Below are 25,646 nucleotides of genomic sequence, written 5' to 3' on the forward strand. Positions count from 1 at the left end.
GCGATCTTTCCATGACGCCACATAGGCGTCATGGGTCGGATTGGCACCGACTTTCATGACGCCTACGTGGCGTCATGGGTCGGGAAGGGGTTAATAAAATGATATTCCTTTTGCCGTTACTGTAATATGGGGCAGAATTTCCACCAGGAAATCTGTGGGGATCACACTGTAAATTTAGACTAGACAGTCACATAATGCGGTAAATTTATTATAGTAGTGGATGATAAAATTGCTTTATCTTTAGACACATGTAATACGGTTACGCACGCGGTTGTGGAACCACTGTGCCATGGTCCGGGGAGGAGAGCCCCTGATGGTGTGCTTAGACTTGGACCAAGGTGAATGCCAAGCACCACTCCAGGACAAACCCCGGAGCCGCAGCAGCTGACCCCCTAATGGGTGCAAGGAAGTAGGGGTGGACTCAAGAGTCAGGACGCCCAGAACTAGATAGCAGGATACTGCATGGCTGGTAGACAGTACGGGAACTGAAACACATGAACAAACAGTATGAGTTACAGGAACACAGGATGAACAGGTGCAGGCTCACAGGAGCTGGTTCAGACTGAATGGATGAGGGAGGCAGTAACATTTACAGACCGGGTGTGTCAGGATCAAAACTTGGTATAGGTAGGACAGCATGAGTAGTAGGTTTAGACAGGATTATGAACAGGGAGCATGGGTACAGTGACCTTATAGCTTAGACAGACGTGTAAGACACTACAGTTGCTAATGCACCTCCCTATAGGGGAGAGTGCCTTAAGTACCTGATGTCTCCCTGTCAGTGGCTGTAGACATTATCAGAAGCGTGCACGCTTTATGAAGCAGGGAGCGTACGCCCTAAGCACACTCCCAGGAGACCTTCGGGCCATGTGCATGTCCTAGGAGGAAACAGACACTGCGGGAACTGGAGCAGCACAAGAAGGTAACTGATTATGCCGGCATCCCTGTAGAGAAGGGAACTTGTGCAGGGGTGCCGGCTTTGTCCTATAAACATACAACTTCAATGGCTGAAGTTTAGATCAATTTTTCAAGCACATTGGTGCATCTTCTGCCATACTCCTTTCCTGCCGTCTCCCAGGGAAGCCATACATTCTTATTAAGTGAGGTACAAAGAGTGTTTTTACAGCAGAGGCACTCTGTCCCAAAATTCTGCTAAATTTATGAAAAACGATCAGTCATGAATCCTGTAAAACAGTGGTGTGAACAGAGAATCGTTGCAAAAACAAGGAAAAAAGCAGAGTATGGATTTATGGATTTGGCAGTTGTATGGCCTCCTGCTGCTTCATTTTGGATTATTGTAAAAGCAGAAACTCGGGGCTTACCAAGACCCCTGTAGAGAAGTAAAATAAGAGGATCTACTGAAGACCTGTAAGGTACCTGTTTCTGATGTGTTTTTCTGACTGCACCAGTAGTTAGATATTGCATATTCTAAGTTTTACTCAGGTTTTTTTTGCATACTTGTTTCATGGAATAGGTTACGGTATATAATTCCATCTAACAAGCTAGCTTAGGATGAGCCAAGACACTGAGCCATTAAAAAAAATTAAAAGAGATGGTTGCGGAAAAGGGGTCTTTATATTTCTATGCAATTTTCCACAAGGTTGGGAGGGTTGAGAACTGTTCGGCAAAAAAGTAATGTGTTTAACTTACTACATAGGGAAAAACTACAATATGAACTGGTAGAAATTCTTGGTAATAATGCTATATACAGTAGTATTCAAAATAACAGCAGTGTGTTAAAAAAAACACAAGTTAATCACAAAATCTTTATACTGGTTTTTATTTCCAGGATTGGGAACATTGCACTCTGTCTTCTAATTAATAGCAAAAAATGAACATTGGGCTGTTCTAAAAAACAGCCGTGCCTGCATTTGTCTTTACAAACTCACAATATGAACTTTTCTTTGTGGATTTAGCATTCCTGTGAATCACTAACCTAATATTTATTTGTACCCACAGTTTTTTAGAACTGCTTCACATTTATGTTGCATACAGTCACCCATCTTCTAGCACCTGTCAACTGTTATTCCAGCATAGGGTGCTTGGACTACATCTCACAATTGTTTTAGGCATTTGTTGGCTTTGCCTCAGAAATGGTATTTTTTTGTCTCCCCACAAGGGTTCTATCAGATTAAGCTCCGGGATTGGGCTGGCCACTCCATAACCTCAGTTCTGTTGGACTGGAATCAATAATTTGCTTGTTTACTGGTGTGTTTTTGGTCTCTGTCTTGTTGAAACACCCATTTCTAGGGCATATCCTCTTCAGAATAAGGCAACACGACCTCTTCAAGTATTTTAATATATGCAAACTGGTCCATGATCCCTGGTATGTGTAAACAGGTTCACGACCATAGTAAGAGAAACATGCCCATATCATGATGTGTGCTCAGAGTGTTCTGCGGCTTGAATGCAGAGTTTGGGGGTCGTCTGACAAACTATTTGCAACTCTTGGACCCAAAAGGACAATTTTATTTTCATCAGTCCACAAAATGTTTCTCCATTTCTTTTTAGGCCGCCAGTTGATGTGTCTTTTCTTCTTTTTTTTTTTTTTTTTTATCAGTGGGACTTTGCGGTGACTTCTTGCTAAGGCTACTTTCACACTAGCGTCGGTACGGGGCCGTCGCCATGCGTCGGCCCGACGTACCGAGGCAAACTGCGAAAAAAATGAACAACTGGGGCAGCGGATGCAGTTTTACAACGCATCCGCTGCCCCATTGTAAGGTCCGGGGAGGAGGGGGCGGAGTTCCGGCAGCGCATGCGCGGTCGGAAATGGCGGACTTGACGCACAAAAAAACGTTACATGTAACATTTTTTTTTGTGCCGACGATGCGCCAAAACATGACGCATCCGTCGCACGTGTGGCCATACGTCGCAATGTGTCGCGAATACAAGTCTATGGAGAAAAACGCATCCTGCAAGCACATTTGCAGAATGCGTTTTTTTTATCCAAAACGACGCATTGCAACGTACAGCAAACAACGCTAGTGTGAAAGTATCCCAAGAAATTAGCGTCACACAGGCGTCTTCTCACTGTCACAGTCCTCACCGGTAACTTGAGACGGTCTTTGATCGTCCTGGTGCTGATCATTGGCTCAGTCTCTGCCATTCTGGTTATTCTTCCATCTATTCGCATGGTAGTCTTCCATTTTCTTCCACATCTCTCCGCTTTGGCTTTCCATTTTAAAGCATTATAGATCATTTTAGCTGAACAGCCTATCATTATCTGCACTTCTTTATAAGATTTACCCTCTCCAATCAAATTTTTAATCAAAGTGCACTGTTCTTCTGAATAATGTCTGAAGTGACCCATGTTTCTCAGGCTTTCAAGGAGAAATGCATGTACAACATGTCCTGGCTTCACCCTTAATAAGAGCCACCTGTTTCTTCACAGAATGGTTGACCTCACTAATTGCACTCCACCCTGCTATTAATTTGAGTACATCGCCTTTCAATTAATTTTTCTAATACACAGACTCAAAAACATCATGCAGATCATGAATGCAGAGTCTGGTGGTTTTCTTCTGTGCAGTGCGCAGGTGCCGGAAAAGGTCAGAGAGCCCAGCGCCTGCTCTGCCCTCAACATGGCAGATAAGCACGCCTGCACAGGAGTGTGATGCCAAGGAGACTGTGTGGATGATGCAGCGACACATCATCCACATGAAGCAAGCAGGAGGATGGCATCGTAAGATGGGAGGCGCTGGACCAAGAAGAGCAACACGCATTGAACCGGACAGCCCTGCGGTTGAGTATAATAAAAGTTATTTTTCTCCTCTTACAGGTCGGATTGGAGGCAGATACACAGCATTATAGAATACTGTATATCAGCCCTGAAAGGTTATGGCCGTATCTTATATTGGCCAAAACTGCTGACAGGTTCCCTTTAAGAAAAGTTGATCATTATATCGAAATGGGACACTGTGTTTCAAGTTATTGCACTTTAGTCCTCAGAATGCACATTAACTATTTTAGCATGAAAAGGTCAAGAAATGGACACTACTACAAAAAGCTATTGATTAAGGGAGCCAAATTAATGTTAAAAAGTTATCTTGTGTTCTCATCCTCTCTGTAGCAACAGTAACTCCTAGAAACTAACTAGTCAACACTGGCTAAGAATTGTATGCATGTAATTGTAAAACAGCTTGCAGCAGTTTTTAACTGAACCTTGAATGTGGAAAATCATAAATATCAAGTCAGACAGTCAAGAGAAAAAGAAAATGAGACGAACACAAGACGAAAGAAACGAGACTTCAGCATGTGTCAACTTTCTACATCCAACATGATCGCCACAGCTCAGGTTCAATGATCTTTAATAAGTGAAAAAGTTCCTATTTCTTTCAACTTTGCAGTATTGAATAATGCATCACCTTTGATACAGCTTTCATCACCCTTGTGGGAGTACAAGACTCCTGTCTGATTTAATGATTTCTCCAACTCCTATCAGGTAAACCTTAAGGGGTTGTATTTGATCCAATATGTTCAACTCCTGATGCTCCAAAACATCACAATAATAACAAACTACTTCAAAAGTTCTCCACAGTTAATCATTAAAAAGACCTGCATAGAAACAGCCACAATACATACAGTATCTGTCTGCACATCGCAAATGTCAAGATATCTAGAATTGTAAACGAATGATCAAGATATAGCATTGGGTTAACAGAACCAAAAAGAAAAAAAAGATCTATCCAGCTGGTGCACACAGGACTGCATAGATGCATCCCCCATAACTTTCTATGACTTACATGGTATACAGTACACAAGTCCAATATGCCGGGTATACAAGAAAACACATTAAGAAGGAAAGGACTGAAGTTTCTATATGTCAGTGTACGTTGCACTGAGTGTTCACAAGAGGGGACTCCTCTATTCTTGATAACCAGCTTTGCTGAAGCCGACAGCTGAGAGTTGTAGTACGAAGCTGTCAGGTTTGCCTGGCTGGTTATCAAAAATACAGGGGAACCTCAAGTCATTTTTGAATATTCCCATCAGCTGCCACCTGCTCTCGCTGCTTATAGTTGAATACTAGGGATGAGCAAATAGCTTTGGATAATTCCTTATCCAAATATCCCAGATCCTGGAGCGCTCCTGATAACCAGCTGTTCGGCGCTGCAGTTGCATGTGTCATGGCTGTGTGACAGTAACAGCACATGCATGGAGAACCTGTTTGTTGGGCTCTCCATGCATGTGTTGTGCCTGTCACACAGCTGCGACACCTGCAGCTGCGGCGCCGAACAGCTGATTATCGAGAGCGCTCCAGGTATCCGGGTTCCTGATGCAACTATTCGGTAAATGATATAGATATTCGGTTAAGGAGTTATCCCAAGCTATTCACTCATACCTATTGAATACAGCTCTCAACATTGTCCCCTGCTAACGCTGATCGCAGCTCAAGCTGGGGACAGTGATGTGAGCGGTCTTCACTTCGGCACCAGGGAACATAGCGAAGAGTACTGCTGATTCCCAGGCACCAGTGCATGTCACACTGAATACCAGCACTAGTGGTCATCCTGTCTGCTATCCAGAAGCTGCACTGTCTGTACTAGTACTTGTGGCCATCCTGTTTGCTATCCAAAATCTGCATAATCTGCTATCCAGAAGCCACAGAGTATGCACCAGTAACTATGGCCATCTGGTCTACTATCCAGAAGTTGCATAGTCTGCATCAGTACCTGTAAATGTCCTGTTTGCCATCCAGAAGCCACACAGTCTGCACCAGTACCGGTGGCCATCTTGTTTGCTGTCTGCTATACTGAAGCCACACAATCTGTACCAGTACGAGTGACCTTCCTTGGTGATATCCAGAAGCCGCAGTCTGTACCAGTAACAGAGGCCTTCCTTGGTGATATCCAGAAACCGCAGTCTGTACAAGTAACAGTGGCCTTCCTCTCCGCTATCCAGAAGCCGAAGTCTGTACCTGTAACAGTGGCCTTCCTCTGTGCTATCCAGAAGCCGCAGTCTGTACCAGTAACAGTGGCCTTCCTTGGTGATATCCAGAAGCCGCAGTTTGTACCTGTAACAGTGGCCTTCCTCTCCGCTATCCAGAAGCCGCAGTCTGTACCTGTAACAGTGGCCTTCCTCTGTGCTATCCAGAAGCCGCAGTCTGAACCAGTAACAGTGGCCTTCCTCTGTGCTATCCAGAAGCCGCAGTCTGTACCAGTAACAGCGGCCTTCCTCTGTGCTATCCAGAAGCCGCAGTCTGTACCAGTAACAGTGGCCTTCCTCTATACTATCCAGAAGTCGCAGTCTGTACCAGTAACAGTGGCCTTCCTCTGTGCTATCCAGAAGCCGCAGTCTGTAGCAGTGGCCTTCCTCTCTGCTATCCAGAAGCCGCAGTCTGTACCAGTAACAGTGGCCTTCCTTGGTGATATCCAGAAGCCGCAGTCTGTACAAGTAACAGTGGCCTTCCTCTGTGCTATCCAGAAGCCGCAGTCTGTACCAGTAACAGTGGCCTTCCTTGGTGATATCCAGAAGCCGCAGTCTGTACAAGTAACAGTGGCCTTCCTCTGTGCTATCCAGAAGCCGCAGTCTGTACCAGTAACAGTGGCCTTCCTTGGTGATATCCAGAAGCCGCAGTCTGTACCAGTAACAGTGGCCTTCCTTGGTGATATCCAGAAGCCGCAGTCTGTACAAGTAATAGTGGCCTTCCTCTGTGCTATCCAGAAGCCGCAGTCTGTACCAATAACAGTGGCCTTCCTCTGTGCCATCCTGAAGCCGCAGTCTGTACAAGTAACAGTGGCCTTCCTCTATACTATCCAGAAGCCGCAGTCTGTAGCAGTGGCCTTCCTCTCTGCTATCCAGAAGCCATACCGTCTGCATTCGTACCAGTGGCTGTCCTGTCTGCTATTCTGAAGCTGAACAGTCTGAACCCATACCAGTGGCCATTCTGTCCTGTCTGACACGCTATCCGAAACAGCGACTCTGACCTTTGGGGTCAGCTGCTACTGTTCCAAATGCGGTCCTGGAGTAGTACTTGGCAGCTAACGGACGCTGAAGCCTGACCTCACCATCAGAGGCCCCAGTAAAAATCAGGTAGCTGCTTAGTTACGCCCCACTAGGGTAAGCCCAGCCAGTGGCACAGTGGGTCCACTATCCACAAACGTTACAGCCCATATAACAAAGGAGGCCAAAACCATTAGAATGACCCTACAATTTTGATATCACCCCCATCTGATCTTCAGGCATAATCAAGCACTTCTGGATGAGAGACTGTACAATTGACAAGGCCAGCCATGAAAGATAATCATACAGGTGTCGCTGCACCACAGCTTGAAAATTTCATGTAGGTTAGGTCCCAAATGATAACTGGTAAATATACTACCCAGGTCCCTTTTCTTCACAAGAGGAGCAGGCAACACTCCACATCATAGAGAACCATAGTGATCATGCAGCAATTATGCAGCGTCAAGATCAAGAAGTGTTAATGATCATGTAAATTTAAAACACTTAATTTAAAAATATATAAAAAATTCACGGAAGACAAACAGTAATACTAAAAGGGCGCCTCAAACCAAAGAACACAAGAGGCGAGAACAGCTATGGCAGTATACGCATATGTATTGGTATATGTCTTATCTATTGTTTGGACAGGTCTCCCAATTGAGTCAGTATTCAGCCATAATGCACAAAATTGGTAGTGGTATGCACATAATTGTTTGACTATATTGCACAGAAAAAAACCTGATGTCTGCATGGTAACCAGAATTTTACAGATATCAATGTAGACATGTGGGGATACACATTTGTAATCCTCACAAAGGGGAGTAAACTCCTTAAAACAACTTGGACACAGAGGTAAAAGAAATGACCGTTAAATGTCTGGTGTCTGGGAATGGTGGGTCCAGCAGATCAGATGATTACTGGAGTAGCACCGGTAAGATAAAGTGCACTGCAAACATGAACAGATTTCGCTAGAGGAAAATTCTCCCCATGCGGCAACACAATTTCAGCAAACAATGCCTACATCAATGCTAACATCAGTGCTATTTGGCAGGCTACAGCAGCCAAACACCATATACATATTACCTGTGCCTGTGCTGCTGACACATCGATGCCAGGTGGCACATCATCTCTCCTGACCTCAACGCGCGTTTCGCTCCTGCTTCTTCCTGGGGGTTAAGTCAAGCACTTCTGGATGAGGGACTGTACAATTGACATGGTCTACCATCATAGAGAATCATACAGCTGTCTATGAACCAAAGCTTGAAAGTCTCACGTAGGCTAGGTCCCAAATAATAACTGTAGATATGAAAGTTGCCGATGAACAGTTGTGGGGCTACATGCTTTAAGCATACCTATCATTAGTCAGCTGCTGTACAGGACAGACAGGTCTAATTTAAATAAATCAATCAAGATACAAGAGCAAAATCGACCATTGCACATCAGAAAGTGTTTTTAAAAGGTAGTTGAAGTTACATATTTCTGGCATTAGAAATATGAAATACTGCGATACTCAGCGCACCCTTGACCGCGTTTCACAGCACCTATTAGAAATAAGAAAATATAGATGGTGCAGAAATACCATTAGTGGTGACTTTATAGTGAAATTTTGTTAGTAATAATAGTATGTAGTGTCAAAACACTAAGTGTGGTAAAGCCAAATATATAAGCACATCACTGGTATGAGAACAGGAACCCAAGTAAATTATCTACTGGAGTGAAGGTAAGAAGTTAAGAGTATAGTGCCATACGATGGGGGTTGTGCCACATTATTACATTCTGCACCCATAATTATAGGGTTGTTCTCAAAAAACAAGTTATACCCCATTTGTAGGATGGATGATAACTTGCTGATTGGTTGGGGTCGGACCGTTGAGACCTCCAGTGATACCAAGATTAGGGCCATGGAACCCCAAGAATGTGGCTCTGCAGCTCCTTTCAGAATGGAGAAAAGGTGCACATGCTTGGCTTCTGCTACAGTCAGTGTCAATGGGCCTTTTGGGGCGTACAGCACTGTACTTCCTCTTGTACTCTTAAGGATATTGATTGGAGCGGTGAGATATATATACACATATACACACACGCATACATATTCCTGTGCATTCCTATCACCACCTCTGTGTCAGTATTAAAGGAATGTCTAGAGACACTTACCGATACATTGAGTCAACAGAAGCAATGCCATGGGATTTTCAGAGTGGGTCTAGTGACTCTCGTGGTATAAATGACTAAAATGAAAGTCAGGTATGGACCAAAGACTCCAAATTAAAGATCCCTGGTGAGAAAATTTACTTGAAGTACATTAGAAATGTAGGAGAAAATGAAGCTGTTTCTGGGAGTGCTCCTTTAAAAGCACTGCCTGAATGTGTGATTCATTGAAATGATAAAAGTTGCAGCTCTAATTTGTCTTTTATTTATGAGCACTCGGCACAGCCTTGTGATACAACAGTAGACTCGCTGTCCAGGGCGTAGGGTTAATGAATACATGACATAGATGCACACCTTCCGCAATGAAATTTGCACTAATGACTCTGCGGAGCAGCCGGGAAGCCATTAACACTCCAAATATGTTTTAGTTAAAAAAAAAAAAAAAAAAAAGAATCATTAAGCAAGATGTGCAGAAAGTCTTAATAAGGTTGGCTGAATAAGTAATTAGTTAAGGTGAGGACTGACAAGAGCGTTATTCATTTTCTACACTCCAAGACATTTCTGGCCACTTGTAACTAAAGCTAACTAGATACAAGACTGAAAACAATTATTCTTTCACAAGTCATGTCTGTCAATCAATGGGCACATCAGAGATATGTCTGTTATCAGTAGTTAACACCACAGAGCATGCACGGCGCCCGGGAATGTGTTATTCCAGATAGGAAATTTACAAAAGTGCGACAGATTGCCATATTACAAATAACACTATAACACCAGGGCAAAAGGGGTTTCTCAAGCAATGCCAGCAAGTGTTCTGCAAGAAATACATCCCCTGCAGGCAATGACCAGAGGACTACTTCTATTCCGAAGACAGACGTGTCAGACTTTCCGGAGAATCTTAATAGTATAACCAATTATGCTTCCAGTGGATATTTCTTCCACTTGCACAGTCCCAGTCTGACACGGAACATATCCTTGTTTAAGCAAGATAGATCAAAAATGGTCTAAAGTTATCTAGCTTCCTAATATATCATTATAGCAAGAAGGGCTCCCCGGTTTAGCAGGTGCAACCTATACAGCCTAAGTAAAGTGCCCCCTTCTCTCCCCAAGCCAATGTGAAGGAGCAGAGGGGGCTGCAGGGACCAGAGAGAGAGGATGTGTGATCTCCCCCTGGCCCGCTTTAGAATGATGGAACAAAAATCATGTAAACAATGTAAATAGCCTTCTTTCTCTAAAGTCCTTTAGTATTATAACAAGGAAAAAAAACATGACATTTTTGGCATTGATGCGTCCAACATCCCAAACTATAAATTAGCTTGTCAGTTTAGGCTACTTTCACACTAGCGTCGTTTGGCCTCCGTCATAATGTGTCGTTTTGGAGAAAAAACGCATCCTGCAAAGTTGCTTGCATTATCCGTTTTTTCTCCATAGACTTTCATTAGCGACGCATTGCGACGAATTGCCATACATTGCATCCGTCGTGCGACGGATGTGTCGTGTTTTTGCAGTCCGTCGGGACAAAAAACGTTGCATGCAACGTTTTTTTGTCCGCAGATTCCGCTTTTTCCGACCGCGCATGCATGGCCGGAACTCCGCCCCCTCCTCCCCGGACCTCACAATGGGGCAGCGGATGCGTTGTAAAACTGCATCCGTTGCCCCCGTTGTTCATTTTCTTCACAGTTTGTGTCGGTACGTCGGGCCGACGCATGACGACGGCCCCGTACCGACGCTAGTGTGAAAGTAGCCTAACTCTCATGGAAAACACCGTAAAAAAAAAAAAAGAAAAGAAAAAGAAACTAGAATTGTTATTAGTTTTTGTAACTCTGATACACAGCGACTCTGCAATGCTGATGGATGTGGTTCCACCTAGGTGCCTACCTCTGGTGGTGAGGATAGGCTGGGCTGCTGGTAGACATCAGTTAACCACTCAAGAGCAGTCCCTGGGACTGCAGCAGCTAACCGAGGGTCAGAGCCATGAGTACGAGGTAAAGGTGGGCAAAGACGAAGATGTTATCATACGGTCCGGTGTCAGGGCAAGCAGAGGTTCAGGATAGTTAGCAGAGGTCAAAAACTGAGAGGTCAGGTGGGTATAAGTCAGGTCAGTAACAGGAGAAACAAAATACACATTCGCACAAGCAGTACATTAGCAGACAAGCTGACTAGGAACCAATGTTCAGACAAAGACTGGTGGGAGAAGCTGGTTTGCACTGGATAGGCCTGTGAACCTAATCTCTGCAGGACACGGCAGGGTTAAATTCCTGAGGAGACCGGTCACGCCTCCCCCTACGGCCAAATGGAAACAGATTCAGGTGCAGCAGTGCTGCAAGAAAAACTCAGACATGCGGAGAAACCGCGTGGGGACTGCGGTGAGTAGGGATGCGAGTTACCGCCGTGACCGTTTTATCATATTGCCACAAAAGGAATAAAAACTAATCAGAAAGTCACAAATTAGAGTTTGTCCCACACACAAATAATAGCCCTCATACCCCAGTCACCAAAAAATAAAGAATAAATTGTGACTCTTAGAATATGACCACACAAAAAAAAACATTTTTTAAATAGGATTTTTTGACAAAAGTAATAAAGTGTAAAGGGAACCAGTCATATCATTTGTAGCATCTAAAGTGCGGCAATACAAAAAACACTGGGCCAGCGCGGGATTTCCAGAAACGCCGTCCAAAACCAGGGAACATTATTCAAATTGTGGGGACAACCCTGACTGAGCGCAATGAAGAACACTAAACAAGCAAGTAAGATATAACTATATAAAGCATTACATTACTAACAACGCACTGGTATTATTATTATTATTTATTGTTATAGCGCCATTTGTTCCATGGCGCTTTACATGTGAGGAGGGGTATACATAATAAAAACAAGTACAATAATCTTAAACAATACAAGTCATAACTGGTACAGGAGGAGAGAGGACCCTGCCCGCGAGGGCTCACAATCTACAAGGGATGGGTGAGAATACAGTAGGTGAGGGTACAGGGTACAGTAGGTACAGGGTACAGTAGGTGAGGCACTGGGGACACTTCACATGCTACAAATGATGTGACAGGTTCCTGTTAAATAAACTATACAAATTTTGTATCACTATGACAAACTATAAGATCCGAACGCCATTTATTCTGACTTTTTTTTTTTTTTTTTTTTTTTTTTAAGTTTCTTGATCATTCTACTCAATCAAAAAAAATGATTAATAAGTCTTATGATCCCCAAAGTGATAATGAAAACTTCAGTTCATCGCAGAAAAAAATAAGCCTATATGGCAACAGTCTTTTTCCCCTAAAAAATTTGATTTTACTTTTAAAAAAGTGAGATTATAGTTAAACTATCCATATTTGGTATCATCGCATCCCTAATGACTAAACCTATAAAAGGAGCATGATATTAGTAGCAGAATTAGTCTTACGTTGACTCACAAAATCTAAAAACAAAAAAGAATCAAAATGTCCTAAGCGCCACAAAACCGTACCAATAAAAGCCACAACCCGTCTTTCAAAGCATAAAGCTTCATACAACTCCATTAACAGGTAAACAAAATGTTTACATCTCTCAGAACCTGGCGATAGACAAATAGTATTTTTATCGTCAAACCATAAGAAAACAAAATAAAATTATATAATTTGTATCGCCTTAATTCTACTGACAGTATAAAGTCAATGTATCACTTCTACCTGTCAGCACCGTAAAAAAATCAACTCCAATTGGGGGGAAAAAAAACAGCAACGTTCACTTTTTTTGTTAATTGCTGCACATTAATTTATTGAAGACATTTTTGGGACAAAAAAAAAAATCACTACATAAATGCCTTGAGGACCATAGTTTCCAAATACAATATGCAAATATCTGCAAAATAAAAAAGCACACACACATTGCAACAAAATCTGCACTCCAAATGGAACTTCTTCCTTTCTGTGTGCCCAAAGAGTAGTGTACAATTACATATAGAATACTGCCATACTCCCGCAGAAATGGTGTATAAAATTACGAGATTTTTTTTCCTCCAATTTCGTGTGAAAATTATAAAAATTGGAGCTAAAACTACATTTAAAAGAAATACATGAATTTTTATTTTTCTTTCTACTTTGCGTTAGTTCATGTGAAGCACTTGAAGGGTTGACAAAATTAAAAAACACCATTTTGAGGTGCATGGTTTAATGTGCGGTGATTTGTGAGAGGCTTCAAATATATTAGCCCCTTAAAAGCACGTAAGAACTGACTTGACCTGAAATGAAGACCAAAGATCTCTGTCTGCGCATGCGCCGCATCCAGCGCCATCTAATTGCAGATCAGAAGACCAGCCATGAAATCAATCTGCGCATGTGCCGCCCATGCCTATGACGGAAGTGAAATTACATGCAGGAGGCAGGTCACGGAAGAAACGTGCTTACTAGGCATCCATAGTTTCGCAAAGGTTAAATTAGTAGTATATACAGTTTGAAGAAACTAGCGCAAGCGCACCAGTGTGCACAGAGAAGCTTCGAAAACAGTGCACAGAGGACACAGCACTGCATATGGCTGAACAAACTATTAAGGATGACCACGTCTTAGGACAACAAATTCAAAACCAAGGGAAGACTGGATATGAAAAAGCACATAGCAAAATTCAAGACATTTTGAAAAATCCCGTATTTTTCGGACTGTAAGACGCACCGTACCATAAGACGCACCCCAAATTTGGGGTGAAAATTGCAGAAAAAAAGATTTTTTTATAAGATGGGGGTCCGTCTTATTGTCCGAATTTAAGATCTCTTACCTGAGGGCAGGCAGTGGCAGAGCAGGGTCACAGGAGGCGTGGTGGTGGCAGAGGTGAGGTGATGTTGAGGTGCGGTGGGCGGAATGGTGTGCACCTGAGCAGGGTCCAATCCTGCTTAGGTGGGCGACGCCATGGCCTGGTGTCCATGGGGAGGTTGCGGCAGTGCTGTGGCGGCGGCAGATGTGCGGTCACATCCTCAGGTGGCGGAATCCAGGGTCCCTTCAACATTTGAGGTGACGCCACGGCAGTATTGAAGGAGAGAGTAGCAGAGCTGGGTGAGTCACGGTTTTCCTGGTGGCGGCGGGCATACCGGCATTGTGGCGGTGACAGAGGTGCAGGGATGATGTGGCGCGGTGACCAGTATGGCGTGAGCAGGGTCCCGTCCACATTTGAGGTGAATGCGCGGCCCGGTATTGAAGGAGAGCAGCAGAGCTGGGTGAGTTACGGTTTTCCCGGTGGCGGCGGCCATCTTTCCGAGGCCGCGCGTGCGCAGATTCAGTACTCTGCTTCCCAGGGCTTCAGGAAAATGGCCGCGGGAGGCCGCGTGTGCGCAGATGGAGATCGTGGCGGCCATTTTCCTGAAGCCGAGATCTCAATCTGCGAACTCAGCTTCAGGAAAATGGCCACCGCGATCTCCATCTGCGCACGCGCGGCCTCCCGCGGCCATTTTCCTGAAGTGCGAGGAAGCAAAAAACTCAATCAGCGCACGCGCGGCCTCAGGAAGATGGCCGCCACCACCGGGAAAACCGTAACTCACCCAGCTCTGCTTCTCTCTTTCAATACCGGGCCACGGATTCACTTCAAATGTGGACAGGACCCTGCTCACGCCATACCAGTCACCGCGCCACATCATCCCCGCACCTCTGTCGCCGCCACAATGCCGGTAAGCCTACGTTCCAACTATAAGACGCAGCCCCCGTTTTCCTCACAATTTTTGGGGGGAAAAAGTGCGTCTTATAGTCGGAAAAATACGGTAATTGTAATTTTAAAAAACATATATTTCTTTTCTCAAACTAAATTCCAATTTACAGCCGCACTCAGATGGTTGGGTTTTTATTTTAAATAGACTTCTTTCCTTCAGGTGCCCTGGATCAGATTTTCACCACTATGTCTGTTTTTACCAGTGTTTAAACAGGTTTTTCTTGTATGCAAAAAAATTAATGGAGGTTTCTCAAGCTTCTGCTCTCAAACATGAAAACCGTACTGACGAATGCACCTAGGATGCCATCATTGTGCTCAGTTTGTCATGGCCCCACTGACTTGAATCTGCGAGTTTCATCCGCGAGACGAAGTGCATACACCTGAACATTAGAACCAGTGTTCTTGTCTTTTCATCACTAAGTTTTTAATCATATTCTTACTCTTGTGCATATCTTGTACTTTTGCCAATCTATTCTTGCCTTCTGGCCCTCAACACAGAGTCAAAATTAAAAATGTATCTTCAGGTAATGCAGAGTAAGGCCGGCATCACACTAGCGAGTTTTACGGACGTATGAGAGGCGCAGAAAATATGCATTGCACACGGACCAACGATTTTCTATGGGGCAGCTCCTATCTGCCGTATTTTACGCATCCGTATTATACGGTATTGTACGGGCGTAGAAAATCGCAGCATGCTGCGTTTGTCAGTGTATTGCGCAAAAAATACGCCAATGAAAGTCAATGGGGGCGAGAAAAATGCAGATTACACACGGACCAGCAGTGTGACTTGCGAGAAATACGCAGCGGTGTTCTAGCGAAAAGCCGGCAATTCAGTGCGGCATACAGTAAAATCACACTGACAGGTTAGAATAGAATAGCTATAATAAATGTCTACACATAATATTCTGAAAAATTCCCACGCTCGAGTTCATCTAAGGTTATGCCAGCAGGGGGCGCAGCACCGCAAGTCTAGGTGGCTACGTTCCCCTGCTTTCCATTCATTCCCTGGGTTTTTACAGGCCGGGGCGGCTGCATTAGCAGGCTCCTGCTTGTAAAATTATTTAATCCCTTCAGATGGATTTACAGTGTGGGACAAGACTGAATGACGGAAGGTATGGGATATTGTTGACTTTTTATTTTAACTTTGTTTCAGGTGACAAGGGTTTTCAATTGGATTGAGAATATAATAAACTATTACAACACCCTGTGTCTTTTTTCAATAAAATACTTTTTTCCTAATGTGTGTGTGTTTTATTAACCATTTACTACTATTGGATTAATAATGGAGAGGTGTCCTATTGACACCTCTCCATTATTAACCTGGCTTAATGTCACCTTATAATAGCAAGGTGACATTAACCCTTTATTACCCCATATCCCACCGCTACACAGGATGTGCCTTTTCTTGGGTGGCTGGGGGCAGATGTTTTTAGCCGGGGGGGGAGCAATTATCATGGTCCCTCTCTAGGCTATTAATATCTGCCCTCAGTCACTGGCTTTAGCACTCTGGCGGAGAAAATTGCGCGGGAGCCCACACCAGTTTTTTTCTGCGATTTAACCCTTTATTTTAACAGCTAGAGTCCTCAAATTTTGCCTACATACACTTCTAACATTAGTAGTGAGGAATATGTAAGAAAATAAGGGATATGAAATGGATTACTGTATGTAAACCATGTCTCATATCCTGTTGGGGTTTGGGAAGGAGATAGCAAAAGCCGGCAATTGAATTACCGGCTTTTCTGCTATCTAGCGCTGTCTGAAATATACATATATGTGTGACTCACTGACATATGTACAGTATATATATATATATATATATATATATATATATATATATATATATATATATATATACAGTGGGGCAAAAAAGTATTTAGTCAGTCAGCAATAGTGCAAGTTCCACCACTTAAAAAGATGAGAGGCGTCTGTAATTTACATCATAGGTAGACCTCAACTATGGGAGACAAACTGAGAAAAAAAAATCCAGAAAATCACATTGTTTGTTTTTTTAACAATTTATTTGCATATTATGGTGGAAAATAAGTATTTGGTCAGAAACAAAATTTCATCTCCATACTTTGTAATATATCCTTTGTTGGCAATGACAGAGGTCAAACGTTTTCTGTAAGTCTTCACAAGGTTGCCACACACTGTTGTTGGTATGTTGGCCCATTCCTCCATGCAGATCTCCTCTAGAGCAGTGATGTTTTTGGCTTTTCGCTTGGCAACACGGACTTTCAACTCCCTCCAAAGGTTTTCTATAGGGTTGAGATCTGGAGAATGGCTAGGCCACTCCAGGACCTTGAAATGCTTCTTACGAAGCCACTCCTTCGTTGCCCTGGCGGTGAGCTTTGGATCATTGTCATGTTGAAAGACCCAGCCACGTTTCATCTTCAATGCCCTTGCTGATGGAAGGAGGTTTGCACTCAAAATCTCACGATACATGGCCCCATTCATTCTTTCATGTACCCGGATCAGTCGTCCTGGCCCCTTTGCAGAGAAACAGCCCCAAAGCATGATGTTTCCACCACCATGCTTTACAGTAGGTATGGTGTTTGATGGATGCAACTCAGTATTCTTTTTCCTCCAAACACGACAAGTTGTGTTTCTACCAAACAGTTCCAGTTTGGTTTCATCAGACCATAGGACATTCTCCCAAAACTCCTCTGGATCATCCAAATGCTCTCTAGCAAACTTCAGACGGGCCCGGACATGTAATGGCTTAAGCAGTGGGACACGTCTGGCACTGCAGGATCTGAGTCCATGGTGGCGTAGTGTGTTACTTATGGTAGGCCTTGTTACATTGGTCCCGGCTCTCTGCAGTTCATTCACTAGGTCCCCCCGCGTAGTTCTGGGATTTTTGCTCACCGTTCTTGTGATCATTCTGACCCCACGGGGTGGGATTTTGCGTGGAGCCCCAGATCGAGGGAGATTATCAGTGGTCTTGTATGTCTTCCATTTTCTAATTATTGCTCCCACTATTGATTTCTTCACTCCAAGCTGGTTGGCTATTGCAGATTCAGTCTTCCCAGCCTGGTGCAGGGCTACAATTTTGTTTCTGGTGTCCTTTGACAGCTCTTTGGTCTTCACCATAGTGGAGTTTGGAGTCAGACTGTTTGAGGGTGTGCACAGGTGTCTTTTTATACTGATAACAAGTTTAAACAGGTGCCATTACTACAGGTAATGAGTGGAGGAAAGAGGAGACTCTTAAAGAAGAAGTTACAGGTCTGTGAGAGCCAGAAATCTTGATTGTTTGTTTCTGACCAAATACTTATTTTCCACCATAATATGCAAATAAATTGTTAAAAAAACAGACAATGTGATTTTCTGGATTTTTTTTTCTCAGTTTGTCTCCCATAGTTGAGGTCTACCTATGATGTAAATTACAGACGCCTCTCATCTTTTTAAGTGGTGGAACTTGCACTATTGCTGACTGACTAAATACTTTTTTGCCCCACTGTATATATATATATATATATATATATATATATATATATATATATATATATATATATATATATATATATATTAACGAATATTTGAGCCCATGGATCCATTGTATGTACGTTTTGCAAGCAGGCGAGAAAATCTCGCTGTACGGATGCCATACGGATTACATACGGAGGATGACATGCGCAAAATACGCTGCCACACCCTGCCTTCGGATGATATATGGATCACTATTTCGGGAACATTTCTGCGTATTACGGCCGTAAAAAACGGACCGTATTTTCATACGCCTAGTGTGACGCCGGCCTAAGAAAGAAGCTCAATTGAGGTCTTGAGACATTCCTGCTGCCAATCTCTCCCATATTCACAGTTTAACAGTTGGGTTTCTTTTACATTTTTTTTTTTTAAAACATCTGCATGGTTTTCAGTTTAACAATAAAAAAAACATGAAAATGGCACATACAGAAGCCATATTACAGCCATCGTGGTCCTTGATACCTCCCTTCTACCGCCTCTGATTTCATAAGTAGCTACTAAGAGTTTATTAATATATCAAATTCATAGAAGTATAAAAAAGATCATAGATGCTCTTTTACAAAGGTCTTCTCCCCAGAAACATTACTTTTAGGAAAGAGTATCTTTGTACATATGTTACCAGATAGTATTTGTATGGTCCAACGTCGTATGACTGTAAAGCAGGAGTGCACAACCTTCTTGAGCCACTTTCTCAAATCAAACCAACCCACAAGGGCCTCTATATTACAAAAGCGTTACCTTCTGAGACATTTACTGCATATTAAAAGTATGTGCCATAAATACTTACTAGGTATTGGTTTCATCTATATTGCTCCTATCTATCAGGAAGGTAGAGGTTGCCTTCTCATGGGTTTGAAGTCGATAAAGGAAAAGACCATGCTATTAGCTGGGGTGTCAAACTGCATTCCTCGAGGGCTGCAAACAGGTCATGTTTTCAGGATTTACTTGTACTGCACAGGTGATAATTTAATCACCAACTCATTATTTCTGTAGGTGATTAAATTATCACCTGTGCAGTACAAGGAAATCCTGAAAACATGACCTGTTTGCAGCCCTCGAGGAATGCAGTTTAACACCCCTGCTATTAGCACTCTACACTGTAGTAAAAAAAAAAAAAAATTTGAGAGTCCAAAATGGTTGGTAGCTCTTAACGGCTAATTGAAATGTTTTTACACTGTACATAATATACTCTTTCTCCCATAAACTACCATGAATTCAACAGTACTCATGCATTGCCAATAGTGATGAGCGAGCGTCGATGGTAAGTTGTTAGCCGACCACATTTTTGTCCTAAACTAGTATCTCTGGCATGCTCGAAAAAAATGCTTGAGTTGCCATGGCTGTTAGACAGCCGCAACACATGCAGGGACTTACTAACATATGGTCAATCCCTGCATGTGTTGCAGCTGTCGAACAGCCACAAGAAATGCTGCAGCGGAGACTCAAGCATTTTTTTCAAGTATGCCGAAAACACTCGTTTAGGACACAAGCGTGCTCACCTAACACCTTACTGATCACGCTCACTCATCACTAATTGCCAATTCTTCACTTCATCTACACCCTGAGTCGGGAATCGTCTATTTTGCCAAATAACCACACAACACACCTTCCATAATAACATGTCCCTACGGTGCTATGAACCACTGTTTATTTCCATGATGTGCAAAATGCATGCGAACAGACACTATGCAGAGGGTCGCAGGCCACGCAGAAGGGCATTGAGGTCAGCAGGAGGCTGGAAAGGAACATTTGTCAAGGGGTATCAAAACTAGAGGAAAAAAAAAAGGTGGAGGCGTCGTTCATTGTAAGCAGATTGATAAATTCATATTTCAAAAGTTTTATCAAAAATAGGAGGTGAATCCCTCTCCGAGCTGCATCTCACTTTCTTTTTTATCTACTTCATCGATAGAAACATTTGGTTGCCTTTTCCTGTACTTGTCCTCCATGCAAGGGCTTTTTCTAATTTCTTTATACACGTCCATCACACAATTTATGTTCTTATTGTAAGATTTTTGAAAAACTGATCAAACTAAATCGAAAAAAACTAACTGGTCGTTATTGGTATCTTTCCTGCTATACATGATACATTTCCTCAACAGTGGGAAGGTCCAAGTGTATGACAGATGCTGAGGTCATCATTTTGTCTCCTTATATTCCCGCTAGATGGAAAGTTCCTGAAATCTGTGTTATATAACGGCTTTACACAACCCCTGCTGTGGATGTTATTTCTCTAACATCCGTGTAATCTTTATTTAGAAAGTCATTTACATTTACTTGATTTGCTGTAAACATTTTATAGTGAATAATTCTAACAAGTGTCTCTTCAGTTCAGACTACGCACATTAATCGGTTTTAGGCAGAGGATGTAGCATGGTCCAAAGGGTATTGCATAGATGAAAACTTTGATATTCGTAATTTTTTTTTTTTTTTCAACAAATAGTGTGTTTAATTAATGTGATCTAAATGTACGAGCACTGCTTTAAATAACAAACGTGACAAGCACCGAAATCTGTCAAAATCCAAGGGTAATACAGATACAGATCAGCCACAGCTTCTTAAAATATTGAGTGGGCAAAATAATAATTTGCAAATAAATTAGCTGCGCAGAAGGAATGGATCGCTGGGAATTGCATAGAAGAGAATCGTCAGATATCCTTCCTAGGGAAATAATGGTTCAGCTGGAACAGGAATATTAACATAATGACAACCAATATTGTTGGGCCCGTCTTTTTCCAAAGAAGGGTTCAGACGACTACTGAAATGATCAGGCCGGTCACGTCTGCAGTATACTTGTACTCATCAGAATCTCTAATGGGTGCAGGTGTTTTTGGCCGGTACATGCGTGATTCGCCACTAAAATATGGTCAAGAATAGTTCCTTCCCCCAAATTCTGTCCACAAGGACCTGAGGACCATGTGGAACGTTGCTTGATCAGGTGCACTAGCACATAGGCCACCACTGGTCCATGTGCTATAGAGCACAGCAAGAACATGATGTAACACCAGACTACAGGAGACATGGACCGGACAAGTCACCAATTGGATTTGGTGTAAGACTAGAGCAGGGAGTTTACACTAAAGTTCCCCATATACAATAGATGGCTATCGGCCAAGAGATCGTTTGGCTTAGCGCTTGTTGGGTAGCTATCTCGCCCGACTACTCCATACAGAGGAGCACGTGCTTTATCGAGCGATCCAGTGTTCTCTATGAGAAATTGGACATGCCAGAGCCTCATCTTCCCTGACATCTCTACTGGGAGGAGAGTCAAACGACCGCCATACTAATTAGAATGATGGCCCATCAATATCGGTGGGTTCGGACAACTTTAGTTTAACAAGTACAGGGAATACTGTACTGTACATTCTAATCATTTTATCTTTAAACCCACAAGCAATAGTAGTCTTTGTTAGCAAATGCAAGGCACCAGTTGCAATTAATCACAGTACTCACAAATATATTGACTCAAAAATACCATATACAAAAAAGGGGAGAACCTGAGTCACCATACAGTATATGAAAATATGTACATTTTTATTGATACAAAGTATACTAAATAAATACCAAATACAATACTTTAAAAGAATTTTGCATGTATGGATAAAAGTGTGATCCACAAGAATGACAACATTTCAGCAGCCGCAAATTAGGACCAGAACAGCACAACAAAAAAGATGACAAATGCTGCTTATCTTACATGTAACGAGCCACGTGATGAGAGAATGAGATGGATCAAAACTGTCCTCCACCCAAAGTAGTCTTTGTTAGTGACGGCTGCCACTTATGCAGAGTGGAGAATCAGAACTTGAGTACTAGGACAGAAGGCAGCAACCGATGCCCCCTCCGAGGGAAATAGAGGAAGAAGGCAGAACAAGGTCGGGAAAACAAACTTGGCTGTAAATATAGCAGGAATTAAAAATGCAGTAGCATAGAACCCGAAGAGCCATATTGTTCAGGCAAAAAAATGATGTATAGACAATTGTAATATAGCTCACTACCCAATAGCACTGGCAGGCAACAAAACCCCTTTAAAAAGGAATCTGTTTCCAGGTTTTTTCTTTCCCATCTGGGAGTATAGCACAGAGTAGGGGCAGAGACCCTGTGACCAGCGATGTAGCACTTGCTGCCACTTTGAAAAAATTCCTGTTCTCTGGATACTGAGCTTTTTGTAACCCTGCCCACCCCACCGTTTGGCAGCTTTCCTTTCTGCCCATGTATAGTCTACACCAGGGGTGTCAAACTGCATTCCTCGAGGGCTGAAAACAGGTCATGTTTTCAAGATTTCCTTGTACTGCACAGGTGATAATTTAATCACCAACTCATTATTTGTGTAGGTGATTAAATTATCACCTGTGCAGTACAAGTAAATCCTGAAAACATGACCTGTTTGCAGCCCTCGAGGAATGCAGTTTGACACCCCTGGTCTACACCGTAAATTGCCAATCAGTGGTGAAGGCAGGGTGATATAGAACACATGAAAATGCTTGACCAACTGGCAGGAGGTTTACTAGTCATCTAGTGATAATCTCCTGCTGATAAAACAGTGAATTTATCCAAATCACACAAAGCATCCCAGTAAGCGACACATCAATGGAATCAGGATCTCGGTCTATACATTGAAATCTCTCAGACTAGGTGGAAAAACCTGGTGACAGATTCCCTTAAAAGAGGATCTTTCACCAAATGTTTCATGTTTAGCAGGGCAGAGTGTCATAGTGGCTGCAGAGCACAGCTCAATTTTTTTTTTTTTTTAAATTTAGCCTCTCCGCTGTGGGGATATTGTTAACATTTCTTGATTCCAAGTGGGTGCTATCAGATAGCAACTCTTACAGGGAGGAGTACCGAAAAAATCATCTGATAACACCTACTTGGACTTAACAAAAGATAACTCATTAAGTGCCAATACTTTGCCAATTTCTCCGCAATGCAGATGCAAAAAAAACAAACAAAAAAAAACCATTTTATTCCGTTCTGCAGTCACTATTACATCATATGTCCAGTTCAACATGAAACATTTGGTGAAAGGACCACTTTAAGAAGCTAATGCACGTGTGCAATCAGGCTCGGACTGGCTCACAGAAAAACAGGAGAATCCTCAGGTAGGCCCTGTGCAGGAGCGGGCAACCACCCTCCTATATGAGCAGTACCTGGCATAATACACTTATTTCACCATATACAGACAAAGGTGGCATCTTATAAATTGAACAATCAACCTTAGTTTATTGCTATAGAAATTTGTAAATGAGGATAAAGTCATTTTTGCATGTAGCTGAAAAGTGGCGCCCTGGAGTTGATGTTACTGGTGGTCCCTGGGAATCCCAGTCCGACACGGTGTGCAATCCTAGAGAAGAGCAGCACAGGAGGAGAGTGGTGGGCAACAGGAGAATACCACGCACCTGAAATCTTACCTGGCATCTTATTACACGCCTCCAAAGAGCAGATCTGTCCCCTTTAAAAGTATTATCTACCTGATTGTCTCTCTTTTTCCCAGGAAAATGACATAGCGACTCGTTGACGCGAAGCCTTGCTGCCACAGACAGATCCTTATACTTTAGCTATGAAGTTCTCCTATCAGGTTTTTCTCGAATCTCATCTTATATATGTATTTTTCTAACACTTTGCACTGTCTCTTCTTTATATCCTATTAGGAAGAAACAAGCTGGCTGATTGTGCAGAAATAACTGCATTATGTCTACAGCACGGCGTTGGAAATAGCAAAAGGAAACACCGCTTTCTCCCGATAGCCGTCTTTGCCTCCTATATTCCACATTACATATGTTCCGGGCTTAAGAACTGCCATTTTGACAGCTTATAAATTCAGATGAAATTAAGATGGGTTCTTTGTACAATGCTCCAGTAATGGTAAGTGTTGCACATTTTTTTTTTTTTACTCCTGAAAGAAAAGCAATTACTTTATGTTCACCATGTCATTTCATCGTCTGCACAGGTACTCATTCAGGCGTTCCACGGGCGACATGTTAAGTGTGGACTACTCTGAGCGCGGAGGAAAGAAGTGGCTTTTAAATGAGACAGCAAGGTTATATCCATTCACAAGTCTAGACAGGTCAACGCTCAGAGCTGGGCAGCGCATTGTTGCATATTAAAGAGAAAGGCTCTTCACTTTTAATCTACCATCCCACAATTTCCTGCAAATGTCAAGTAATATACAAAAATGCAACTTATTGTAAATTCTTAGCAACAATTCTGCACATTTTTACAGAGAAATCAGCAGAAAATAGGAACATGTAAAATAAATACAACTCTACAATCTCCTGGCCTCCTTGCTTGGGTTTCTGCTAGTACCTGTGCAACCTGGCCTCCTGTAATGTCATCTTAAAGAGGTTGTCCGGTCTTAAGCTAGAAGTCTGCAGTCACTATGTGACTGCAGACTTGTGAATCCTCGCAATGCGTGCAGCGCAAGGTGTGAGGATTCTCCCATGCCGACGTCGTGAGCAGACAGTCATGTGACCACAAATATGCGAAATGTACATTCCAACAAGATGGACGCAGCCTCGCTCAATGCAATGCCAGAAACAGTCTAGTCGGAATTTGGCAGGGAGTATAGATACCTTATACTCGCAGTCACATGACCGCCTGCTCCTGGAACCAGAGAACCCTCACAGCACACAATGCACAAGATATAAGGATTCCAAATCTGCAGTAACATAGGGTGAGACTTGTAACTTAAGGAGGTTGTCCATTATTTCAGCATTGGTAACCTATCCTTAGGATAGGTCATCAATGTCTGATCAGCCAGGGTCCAACGCCAGGAACACCACTGATCAGCTGTTATCTGTGTCGGTAGTGGCTGCCGCAGGCCTGAAATACTCACTTGTCGAGCTGCTCCGTCCACTTATAGGAGCCGCCACAGGGTACTACACATCCACCGCCTATTGATTTGAATAGTAGGCGGATGTGCAGTAACAAGCCCCAGCCACTACAAGTAGATGGAGCAGTTTGGCAAGTGAGTACTTCTGGACAGCGGCCGCCGACGATAACAATTAAAGCTGATAGGCGGATGTGCGGGTGTCGGACCCTTACCGATCAGACAGTGATGACCTATTCTGAGGAAAGGTCATCAATTTAAAAGTAATGGACAACCCCTTTAAGGAAGATAGGAGCTGATGTGCAGTACTCGGCAGTGCCTCTAGACAATACTCCATACAATAATTACATCCAGCTGCTGCCAGAGCAGAGATCAGCTAATCAGTTGGGATTCCAGGTGTAGGACAAGAGATGGCACCAATATCACATGGCAGAAAACCCCCTTTAACTTACTACGTAGTCTATTAAAGAAGTTCTCCACAAGAGAGATGATACCTTATTGATCGATTGAGGTCCAGATTAGCAGAATGGGGCATTTTTATCCCAGTTAGAATGAGCCGGAAGTGAC

The 25,646-nt window shown here is 42.9% G+C and overlaps 1 protein-coding gene and 1 long non-coding RNA gene across 4 annotated transcripts in view; one reads left to right on the top strand and one right to left on the bottom strand.

Moving 5' to 3' along the window:
• LOC138665712 (solute carrier family 22 member 15-like) overlaps positions 1-25,646 on the bottom strand; it is a 377,939-nt gene that overhangs the window by 143,966 nt on the left and 208,327 nt on the right. The window lies entirely within an intron of this gene.
• Positions 856-24,836, top strand: LOC138665713 (uncharacterized). The gene is made up of 3 exons (XR_011318509.1): positions 856-922; positions 23,902-24,115; positions 24,201-24,836. It is a non-coding gene; the product is annotated as an uncharacterized lncRNA (long non-coding RNA).

Source organism: Ranitomeya imitator, chromosome 2 (assembly GCF_032444005.1).
Source record: "Ranitomeya imitator isolate aRanImi1 chromosome 2, aRanImi1.pri, whole genome shotgun sequence".
Taxonomy (NCBI): Eukaryota; Metazoa; Chordata; class Amphibia; order Anura; family Dendrobatidae; genus Ranitomeya; species Ranitomeya imitator.